This window comes from Moschus berezovskii, chromosome 16, assembly GCF_049115385.1.
Source record: "Moschus berezovskii isolate FMDL1 chromosome 16, NW_MosBer_1.0, whole genome shotgun sequence".
Lineage (NCBI taxonomy): Eukaryota > Metazoa > Chordata > Mammalia > Artiodactyla > Moschidae > Moschus > Moschus berezovskii.
Window position 1 is genome coordinate 17,929,235 of NC_142475.1, and position 12,374 is coordinate 17,941,608.

General features: G+C 41.8%; 1 protein-coding gene across 2 annotated transcripts in view; it reads right to left on the reverse strand.

Annotated features, from left to right (window-relative positions):
- ANKRD46 (ankyrin repeat domain 46) overlaps positions 1 to 12,374 on the reverse strand; it is a 49,442-nt gene that overhangs the window by 28,982 nt on the left and 8,086 nt on the right. The gene's annotated exons all lie outside the window — the stretch shown is intronic.

The window sequence follows — 12,374 nt, forward strand, 5'->3', positions numbered from 1 at the left end:
GTTGGAGCAACAAGTATACACTGTATGAAGAGGGAACTATAGCCATTATCTTGTAATAACCTATAATGGAATATATAGTTTGCAAAAATACTGAATTGCTATGCTGTACCCCTTAAATCAAAACATTTAAAGCAACCACACTTCAATAAAAAAAGGAAAGAAAAACTTTGTTGGACAGTTTCCTAAAATTACTCACACTAGGACTGAGTCTGTGTTCCAGTGCAAACTGGATGCATTTTTCTCGACACTGGTCTTTTCTCACTCATTTTGGAATTTCTGCTGCAAGCTTATTTTGGGAGAAGGGTTTGTTTCTGTTCTCCATTCCTCCTACCACATGCTTACTCCTCCACATGGTTGCCTCCAACTTGCCACCTGACAGTGAGTTCAGAACCAGGTCTTATAAAGGCTGAAGCTCTTATATACTGGCCAAAACTAACTGTGCTTTTCATTCCCTTGGAGGCCCAATGCCACTGTAGTGGACACAACTGGCTGCCTACCATTCATACCTTTTTCTGTCCCATAGTACCCCACACTATCACTCCTGGCTGTCTGTAAGTATGTTTTCAGGAAATAAGCTCTGACTCCAAGCCATGTAACGTGTAACACGGTACATTCTTCTAGCTGCAGTGGTTTATTGTTTTTTAATTAATTTTTATTGAAGTGTAGTTGACTTATTAATACAATGTTATGTTAGCTTATGCTATACAGCAAACTGAATCAGTTACACATATATCCACTTTTTTAGACTCTTTTCCCATATAGGTCACTCCAGAGTATTAAGTAGAGTTCCCTGTCCTCTACAGTAGGTTCTTATGTAGTGGTTTTATTTAGAAGTAGACATATTTCAGTCCAATAAGACCCTTTATTTACTGTGATATATATTCAGTTCAGTTCAGTCGCTCAGTCGTGTCCAACTCTTTGCGACCCCATGAATCACAGAACGCCAGGCCTCCCTGTCCATCACCAACTCCCAGAGTTCACTCAAACTCACGTCCATCGAGTCGGTGATGCCATCCAGCCATCTCATTCTCTGTCGTCCCCTTCTCCTCCTGCCCCCAATCCCTCCCAACATCAGGGTCTTTTCCAATGAGTCAACTCTTCGCATGAGGTGGCCAAAGTATTGGAGCTTCAGCCTCAGCATCAGTCCTTGCAGTGAACACCCAGGACTGATCTCCTTTAGAATGAACTGGTTGGATCTCTTTGCAGTCCAAGGGGCTCTCAAGAGTCTTTTCCAGCACCACAGTTGAGCTTTCTTCACATTCCAACTCTCACATCCATACATGACCACTGGAAAAACCATATATATTAAAGTGATATATTCTTTTTTACTGATAATAAGGTGGTAACAGAACATCTAAAATTGTTTTAGTCATTTTGACACGGATTTCAGAAGGGACAGAGGGAGACAGAGAAACAGAAAAAGAGAAAGGTAGGGGTGCTGGAGATGGGAAGCACACAGGGAAACAGAGCCAGACCTTGATTAAACTTCACATGAAGCTCATACTAACTATGGGCTTTTCAAATACAGGCATCAATAAACTCCCTTTTTTATTGACAAGTTTAAATTAGGTTTTCTGTTACAACCATATATTTAAATGATACAGAACCTGAAGTCTTACTTCCTTGGTGGATCAGAAGGAAAAGAATCTGCTTGCTATGCAGGAGACCGGGGTTCAATCCCTGGGTCGGGAAGATCCCCTGGAGGAGGGAATGGCAACCCACTCCAGTATTCTTGCCTGGAGAATTCCATGGACAGAGGAGCCTGGCAGGCTACAGTCCGGGGGATCATAAACAGTCAGACACGACTGAGCGACTAACACTTCCTTTACACTTTCCTTGAACCTAAAGTAGTCATTACCACTTGATTCCTACTGCTGTGTGCTTCTGCCATGCTTTCTAAGAAGGAAAAAATACTGCTTGTGTTACATGTTTCAGCAAAAGACAAAGATCAAATGAAGGGTGGAAGCAATGATATCTAACTCTCTGCAAGAAGCCAAATTAACTAAGGTCTAAGAAATCTCATTTGAAAATGGAATAAATAGCACAGCAGGCAGGAAGCAGACTGAAAGCTGGGTAAATTCTAGGCGCTCACCAAGGAGATAACTTGAAGTACAAGTTGAACAGATGATCTGAATAGATGAGATAAAAATAAGCTCACTGTGGGGAAAACACAGACAATACCAGTTTTTGTTCTGTTTTTAAGAAAAACAACCAAGAGGCAAACACAGCCCCAAATGGGGAAGTGGCAGAAAGAGATTTAAATGAAAGAATCAGTGCCATTTGGCTCTTGGAAAAATACATATTAAGGCTAAAAATGCCACCAAAGTTAGAATGCCTAAACCGTTCTGACAATGCCACACCCAGGACATTAAAATTTTTTTTAACTTAGACTAAAGAAAAAAAGACACCATAAGAGAAAATACAGATTTCTTAGCTAGTTTTAATATACTTAGGTTAAAAAGTAAAACAGGGACTTCCCTAGTGGTCCAGAGGTTAGGACTCTGTGCTCCCAATGCAGGAGGCCTAGGTTCGATCCCTGCTTGGGGAACTAGATCTTATATGTCACAACTAAACATCCTGCATGCCACAACTAAGTTTTTTTTTTTTTAATAAAATACAGCAGAGGAATTTCATGAAGACATAATGTCGAAAAAATAGCTAAATAAACCATGTGTGTTCTTGCATTTGCTTCTGAATGACTTGGCACCATCCCTAAATAACAATGTACACGTATCTTTTAATTGATTGTGTTCAATTGCATAAATCTGTCCAAAGTACTACTTATTGGATAGTTCCGTGAATACACAGAAGCATCAGTATTACTTTGGCATATGTGTGTTTATGGCCACATGACCAAGAGCTGGAAATAAAAAAATCACAAGTTTTTTTAATCAAATGGGTATATGCCTATCTTTATTGAACATATTTTAGTCTAGAATTGTTTTGTTTCTCTAATAATTACTGCCAAATCAAAAGTTAAATTATATAAGGTTTCTAAATACTGCAGTGAACAAAGAGGTCTAGAAAAACTGAACAGCACTTAGAACAAGTTCTTCTTCAAGTTCTAGAATTCTGGGTATACATACAAAGGAAATGAAATCTTATCTCCAAGAGACACCTGCATGTTCACTGCAGCATTATTCACAATAACCAAGATATGGAAACAACCTAAGTGTCCACTGACAGATGAATGGATAAGAAAGATGTTGTATATATACACGATGAAATATTACTCAGTCATAAAAAGGAGGAAATTCTGCCATTTGTGACAACATGAATGAACCTGGATGATACCATGCAAAGAGAAATAAGTTAGACACAGAAAGACAAATACTGAATGATCTCACTTAACATGTGATGTAGAATCTAAAAAAGTCTAACTCATAGAACCAGAGAGCAGAAGGGTAGATGCCAGGGGCTGAAGGAGAGGGACATGGGAAGGTGTTAGTCAAAGGGAACAAACTATCACTCATGACACGGAGCTAATGTTCAGCAGGATGATTACAGGTAACAGTATGCATCGCGTACTTGCAATTTGCTGAGCAGATCTTGTGTTCTCATTACATACACACACAAAGGTAACTATGTGAGGTGATGAGTGTATTAATTGTAACTTGCTGGGAAAATCATTTCAAAGTTATGAAAATATTAAATCATCACACTGTACGCCTTTAAAAAATCAGACTGCATAAACACTACATACGATTTTTATTTGTCAATAATATTTCAATGAACTGGAAAGATCCTGAAAGATGACGCTGTGAAAGTGCTGCACTCAATATGCCAGCACATTTGGAAAACTCAGCAGTGGCCACAGGACTGGAAAAGGTCAGTTTTCATTCCAATTCCAAAGAAAGGCAATGCCAAAGAATGCTCAAACTACTGCACAATTGCACTCATCTCACACGCTAGTAAAGTCATGCTCAAAATTCTCCAAGCCAGGCTTCAGCAAAACATGAACCGTGAACTTCCAGATGTTCAAGCTGGTTTTAGAAAAGGCAGAGGAACCAGAGATCAAATTGCCAACATCCGCTGGATCATCGAAAAAACAAGAGAGTTCAGAAAACCATCTATTTCTGCTTCATTGACTATGCCAAAGCCTTTGACTGTGTGGATCACAATAAACTGTGGAAAATTCTGAAAGAGATGGGAATACCAGACCACCTGACCTGCCTCTTAAGAAACCTGTATGCAGGTCAGGAAGCAACAGTTAGAATTGGACATGGAACTACAGACTGGTTCCGAAAAGGAGTATGTCAAGCCTGTATATTGTCACCTTGCTTATTTAACTTCTATGCAGAGTACATCATGAGGAACGCTGGGCTGGAGGAAGCACAAGCTGGAATCAAGATTTCCGGAGAAATATCAATAACCTCAGATATGCAGATGACACCACCCTTATGGCAGAAAGTGAAGAGGAATTAAAGAGCCTCTTGATGAAAGTGAAAGAGGAGAGTGAAAAAGTTGGCCTGAAGCTCAACATTCAGAAAACAAAGATCACGGCATCCGGTCCCGTCACTTCATGGCAAATAGATGGGGAAACAGTGGACACAGTGGCTGACTTTATTTTTTTGGGCTCCAAAATCACTGCATATGATGATTGCAGCCATGAAATGAAAAGACGCTTACTCCTTGGAAGGAAAGTTATGACCAACCTAGACAGCATATTAAAAAGCAGAGACATTACTTTGCCAACAAACATCTGTCTAGTCAAGGCTATGGTTTTTCCAGTGGTCATGTATGGATGTGAGAGTTAGACTATAAAGAAAGCTGATCGCCGAAGCATTGATGCTTTTGAACTGTGGTGCTGGAGAAGACTCTTGAGAGTCTCTTGTACTGCAAGGAGATCCAACCAGTCCATCCTAAAGGAGATCAGTCCTGATGTTGAAGCTGAAACGCCAATACTTTGGCCACCTGATGAGAAGAGTTGACTCATTTGAAAAGACCCTGATGCTGGGAAAGATTGAGGGCAGGAGGAGAAGGGGACGACAGAGGATGAGATGGCTGGATGGCATCACCGACTCGATGAACATGAGTTTGAGTGAACTCCGGGAGTTGGTGATGGACAGGGAGGCCTGGTATGCTGTGATTCATGGTGTTGCAAAGAGCTGGACATGACTGAGCGACTGAACTGAACTGAATACCAAAAATAATTTTAAATAGGCAAATCTTTTTCAAACACCACAATACAATCCTTTACAAAATCTAATTCTGATTAATTTTCCTTGTAAGAAATCTAGAAAAAGTCTTTAGTAGAATGGTATGGAACAAATTTGGTATGACATTTCTATAGTGACAATCTCAAAAGTTCTATTTTTAAAGGATGAATAGAGTTAATGAAAAACCCCGCAGCATAAGCGAAGAAGTTCATTAGCTCTACACAGAGAAAAATATACCACTGAAAATTATTTACAAGAAGTGAAAAAAAAAGAAAAAAATCTGGCTTAGGAATACACCAAAATAAAAAAATAATTAAGAACTCAGGTTATGGAAATAAAAAGTACCATGTGGAAACTGAGATTAAAAAAAAGACTATGAATTAGATAAAAACATAAAAGAAAATTTTAAATTCAAATTGTAAGCAGAGAAAGTGTTAGTCACTCAGTTGTGTATGACTCTTTGCAACCCCATGGACTGCGGTCTGCCAGGCTCCTCTGTCCATGGGATTCTCCAGGCAAGAATATAGGAGTGGGTTGCCATTCCCTTCTCCAGGGGAAACTTCCCAACCCAGGGATTGAACCCCAGTCTCCCACATTGCAGGCAGATTCTTTACCATTTGAACCACCAGGGATGCCCCCGTAAGCAGTAAAGAACATAACAAATATTACAAAAAATCAAATCAGTGATGGAAAGGCCTAACTTAAGAAACTCTGCAAAAGAAAAGTTAACAAGGACATGTGAAATGATTATGACAACTAGAGAACAGAACCAACCCATGAAAAATTGCCAGGGGGGGAAAATGAGAAAACAACAAAAGACAAACTTAAGAAAGTACTTCCCTCATAAAAAAGATTTCCATTTGTAGACTGAAGGACACATCATCTTCCAGATAAAACTAATGGATTAAAAAAATCAGTAGATATAATGCTTAACTTCAAAATATTTAATCACCGTAAACCTTTACAATGCAACTTTGAGATGAACTTGCTATGGAAAAGGCACAAAACAAGACCATGGAAAGAGTTTATTATATCCACAGTAAAGATGGTGTAAATCTGGTATATACTATATACATTGTAGATTATTTTGTATTTGGGCATTAATTTACTGAGGGCAGAAACAAGAACCTAAACAATTGTTGAGATAAAGAGACAGAATATTTCAAAATAAACCCTGGTTTTCAACTTTCTTGATTAGGTATTTTGTTTTAAATGCAGTTTGTAGCACCTCTAAATTAATTTTAATCTAAGGTAAGAACAAAAATAAGTGACAAAGGAACATTTTCCACCAAAGGGCTTTTATGAGCCCTGAAATGAATTATGTAAAAAGGACAAGCTTTTGTGTGTATGGGTTTTGGAGGTTAATAACACATTATCATTTTCAGCATAGTAGTATAGCTATTATACTTCCACCAATCATTGATAAAGTGATCCAAGTCTGACTGCTAAATAGGTGGAGCTAGAAATAAAATTATTCACTGTGAGGACGACTGCAGTGCTTTCAAATCAAGAGTTTACAGCTGCTACTGCTGCTAAGTCACTTCAGTCGTGTCCGACTCTGTGCGACCCCATAGACGGAAGCCCACCAGCTCCCCCTTCCCTGGGATTCTCCAGGCAAGAACACTGGAGTGGGTTGCCATTTCCTTCTCCAATGTGTGACAGTGAAAAGTGAAAGTGAAGTCGCTCAGTCGTGTCCAACCCTTAGCGACCCCATGGACTGCAGCCCACCAGGCTCCTCCATCCATGGGATTTTCTAGGCAAGAGTACCGGAGTGGCTTACCATTGCCTTCTCCTCTAAAAAGCTGTCCATACTTGCCGACTCCAATCCCTTTCCCCTGATTCTCTCTTCAAACCACACCAATCAGATTTTCTCTCCCACTCTTCGTAGAGCGCTCTTGCATCAACTCAGTGACCGCCACATTGCTAAGTACAACATTCATTTCGTAGTCCTCATCTTCAGTTCAGTCGCTCAGTCGTGTCCGACTCTTTGCAACCCCATGAATCGCAGCACGCCAGGCCTCCCTGTCCCTCACCAACTCCTGGAGTTCACTCAACCTCATGTCCATCGAGTCGGTGATGTCATCCAGCCACCTCATTCTCTGTTGTCCCCTTCTCCTCCTGCCCCCAATCCCTCCCAGCATCAGAGTCTTTTCCAGTGAGTCAACTCGTCCCATGAGGTGGCCGAAGTATTGGAGTTTCAGGTTTAGCATCAGTCCTTCCAATGAACACCCAGGATTGATCTCCTTTAGAATGGACTGGTTGGATCTCCTTGCAGTCCAAGGGACTCTCAAGAGTCTTCTCCAGTCCTCATCTTACGACGTGTCAAATCAAAGACTTTTCCTTTTCAGTCTCCTTTGTGGTTCCAACTTCTGAACATGGAAAGAAAATCCCAGAGCTCAATCCTCACTTCTTTAAACCAGATCTCATATGATCTCAAGGCCTGAAATATTATCTTTGCTGCTGCTGCTGCTAAGTCACTTTAGTCGTGTCCGACTCTGTGTGACCCCATAGACAGAAGCCCATCAGGGTCCCCCATCCCTGGGATTCTCCAGGCAAGAACACTGGAGTGGGTTGCCATTTCCTTCTCCAATGTGTGAAAGTGAAATCGCTCAGTCGTGCTGGACTCTTCACGATCCCATGAAATGTAACCTACCACACTCCTCTGCCCATGAGATCTTCCAGGCAAGAGTACTGGAGTGGGTTGCCATTGCCTTCTCCGATCTATCTGCTAATGATTCCTCAATTTCTATTTTGAGCTGGGACCTTTCCACTCAACTCCAGTCTCATATAACATCACCTCAACAGGCATCTCAAACCTGACACACCTAAAGCTGAACTCTTGATTCCTGCTCCACCAACCTCCCCATCTCTCTCATCCTCAACTCTTCCCCATGTCAGTAAAGGGCAACTCCATCCCTCCAGTAGCTTAGGCCAAAGGCCTTGCATCATCCTTCCCTTTCTTACTCTCGTACTCCACATCCAATCCATCAGCAAATCCTGTCAGCCGTACCTAGAAAACAGCTTCTCACTGCACTATTGCTACCACTTGGTCTAAACTCCATCATCTCTCATTGGATGCTGACCCAGCCTAACTGGGCTCCCTGCTTCCATCCTTGCTCCTACTGTCCGTTCTGAACACAGGCGCCAGAGTGATCCTTCGCACCTGTTAAGTCAGATCCCCCCACTCCTCTCTCAACTACTCAGGGGAAAGGCCATGGTCTTCACCAGGACAGAGGAGCTCTAGACCTTACCTCACTCTTCCTTCCTCTGCTCAAACCCACTGGCCTCCGTGCTGGTCCCTCAACAAGCCTGGCGGTTTCTGGGCCTGTGCCCTTGCCTGGTTCACCTGACCCTACACAGCTACAAGGCCGTCTCTGACCCCTTCAGGTTTTACTCAAGAGCCTTCTCTATGAAGCTGTTCCTTATTTCAAAACTGCTTCTGCTCCTTTCCTGATCTCCCTATCCCCCTTCACTGCTTCATTTTTCTTCTAAGCAATTATTACCACCTGACTGGATAGATTTTAATATTTAAAAAGTACTTTATTTATCATCCCCATCCCCACCCTTCCCCAGTGGAATGTTAGCTCCAGGAGGACAAGAATTCTGTTTTGTTTTGTTCCTCTTGCATCTCCAGGGATTAGAACCATGTTTGGCTCTGGGAGGCACTCTGTATACATTTGCTACAGGAGTGCTGAATATGCAAACTCTTAAATCCTGATAATGCTAAGGGATTTAGCACACTATGGTATCCAACTTCTCTCCACAATGGGAAATACCATTTTACAGCAACTGGAAATGCCTTTCTCTTCCATCTAGTAAGTAATACAATTTGCTCTAAATAACATGCCCCAAATTTCTTAATTCCTCTTTACTACAGTCTTTCAAAAGTCTTTTCTACATCCTCTAAAATATTAACTTGCGTGCTAAGTTGCTTCAGTCATGTCTGACTCTTTGCAACTCTATGGGCCCTATGGAACCTGCCACACTCCTTTGTCCATGGGATTCTTCAGGCAAAAATACTGGAGTGGGTTGCCATGGCCTACTCCAGAGGCTCTTCCTGACCCAGGGATTGAACTCGTGTCTCTTATGTCTCCTGCATTGGTAGGTGGGTTCTTCATCACATGGACAAATCTTTTATTCCCCTTTTAGCATCACTGTCATAATACTGCAAAGGCAAAGTGAATTCACCAAAAATGGTATCAAAATGCAAACAATGATGAAAAATTATGAAGCTCATTAACAACCTAATAAACCCAACCGTACTTCAAATCAAACTGTATCAGAGTGTGAGGGCCCTAGTCCATGCTTAACTTTATTATCACTATATTCCTTAATAAGCAAACATTCTTCTAATTAAACTCCCTTTTAAGCTAAAAAGGAGTTGGTACAGGATACTTGCATTTAGCCATGAAAATTAAACCTCAGGGAAATCAGTTCAAGCTATGAGGTTGGGGTGAAAGTAATTGCAATTTTACACTGTTGAAATTGGCCATATGATACCAGAATACATTCTTAAATAAATGTGGTTATGTTATACATCATTTTAATCTGCATTTCTTGTTTTATGATTTTTGCTAACGACTTATTCCTTGTTGTTTATTTTATATTTATTTTAGACTATGGAAATGACATTAGACAAAATGTAAATTTGAGCAATTTTTTTTTTTTATTCAAGTTCTAAATGGGTTGTAAAGAAGCAGGGAGACAACTCGCATCAACAAGGCATTTAGACAGGGAACTTCTAACGACGTGCAGTGGTGATTCAAGAAGTTCTGCAAAGGAGATGAGAACCTTGAAGATAAAGAGCATAATGGTTGGCCATCGGAAGTGGCCAACGACCAACTGAGAGTCATTATCAAAGCTGATCTTACAACCACACGAGAAGTCGTCAAAGTACTCAACGTCGACCATTTCACAGTTGTTTGGCATTTGAAGCAAATTGGAAAGGTGAAAAAGCTCAGTTAGTGGGTGCCTCACAAGGTGACCACAAATCAAAAAAATCATTGTTCTGCAGTGTCATCTGCTCTTATTCAACAACAATGAACTATTTCTCGACTGGACTGTGACATGCAATGAAAAGTCGACTATATAAGACAACCAGTGACAACCAGCTCTGTGGATGGACTGAGAAGAAGCTCCAAAGCACTTCCCAGAACCAAACCTGCACCAAAAAAAGGTCATGGTCAGTGTCTGGTGGTCTGCTGCAGGTCTGATTCATTACAGCTTTCTGAATCCTGGTGAAACCATTCCATTTGAGAAGTACGCTCAACAAATTGATGAGATGCACCGAAAACTGCAACACCTGCAGCTGGCATTGGTCAACAGAAAGGGCCCTATTCTTCTCCATGACAACGCCCCACCACACGTCACACAACCAACACTTCAAAAGTTGAACAAAATGGGCTATGAAGTTTTGCCTCATCTGCCATATTCACCTGACCGCTCACCAACTGACTACCCCTTCTTTAAGCATCTTGACAACCTGTTGTAGGCAAAAGGCTTCCACAACCAGCAGGAGGTACAAAATGTTTCCCAAGAGTTCGTGGAATCCCAAAGTACGTATTTTTACTTTATAGACTAAACAAACGTATTTCTCATTGACAAAAACATGTTGATTGTAATGGTTTCTGTTTTGATTAATAACGATATGCTGGCGCCTAGTTACAATGATTGAAAATTCATGGTCCAAAATTGCAATTACTTTTGTACCAACCTAATACAAGTCAGTGAAGAGGAACTAAAAAGCCTCTTGATGAAAGTGAAAGAGGAGAGTGAAAAGGTTGGCTTGAAGCTCAACATTCAGAAAACAAAGATCATGGCATCTGGTCCCATCACTTCATGGGAAATTGATGGAAAAACAGTGGAAACAGTGTCAGACTTTGTTTTTTTGGGCTCCAAAATCACTGCAGATGCTGATTGCAGCCATGAAATTAAAAGATGCTTACTCCTTGGAAGGAAAGTTATGACCAACCTTGATAGTATATTAAAAAGCAGAGACATTACTTTGCCAACAAAGGTCCATCTAGTCAAGCCTATGGTTTTTCCCGTGGTCATGTATGGATGTGAGAGTTGGACTGTGAAGAAAGCTGATCGCCGAAGAATTGATGCTTTTGAACTGTGGTGTTGGAGAAGACTCTTGAGAGTCCCTTGGACTGCAAGGAGATCCAACCAGTCCATCCTAAGGGAGATCAATCCTGGGTGTTCATTGGAAGGACTGATGCTAAAGCTGAAACTGCAATACTTTGGCCACCTCATGCGACGAGTTGACTCACTGGAAAAGACTCTGATGCTGGGAAAGGTTGGGGGCGGGAGGAGAAGGGGACGACAGAGAATGAAACGGCTGGATGGCATCACCGACTCTGTGGACATGAGTTTGAGTGAACTCCGGGAGTTGGTGATGGACAGGGAGGCCTGGCTGCTGTGATTCATGGGGTCGTGGAGAGTCGGACACGACTGAGCGACTGAACTGAACTGGATACGAGTCAAATTGATAAGTAAACAAAAGTCATATGGAATAGGTTTGCATAGGTAACAAGCAGGAATACTGCAGTACGGAGATGAGGTTCAAATCCTTTACTAACTGATTGACCTTGGACAAGTTAATTTAGACTCTGTGTCTCGGTTTCCTTATCTGTAAAATGGAAATGGTACCCCTGCTGTTGTTACAAGGATTAAATACAGACACAATACGATTTAAAGCATCCAGTACAATAACAGATAGCAAGCACTGAAGACTGCTCTTACTATAATTCCCGCCCCACTATCAGAGCTCTTTACGCTCCTAGGTACCATTCTTTAGAATGAGAAGTGATACTATTAAATGATGTATTTTTTTTTTCCCTTCGTTATATTCGGCAGCCAATACTAAACACCGTGGGCCGTTTTAAAGAATCAATGTCATTTTCTCGAGGCAGAGCCCTGTACTGCAAGATGATCTGCCTCCTGCATTGCACGTTTAGTAAGGAGCAGTCCTGTCTTTGAACCCGGGTACCCCGGGCCATGTAATATCGGGACAGTTCGCTCACATCTCAGCAGCTTCTCTTCACGCCTGGACTGCGGGTTCCGAGTAACCGGCCGCATCCTGTCCGCGCCGAGGCCGAGACAGCGCACCTTTTCTGGCGGAGACGCCGGCCGGCGGGGCTCCGGCTCGGACCGTCGACCTCGCGAGGCCCCGCCAGGCCGCCCGCCCCGGCCACGCCCGCCGCGCGGCCGTGA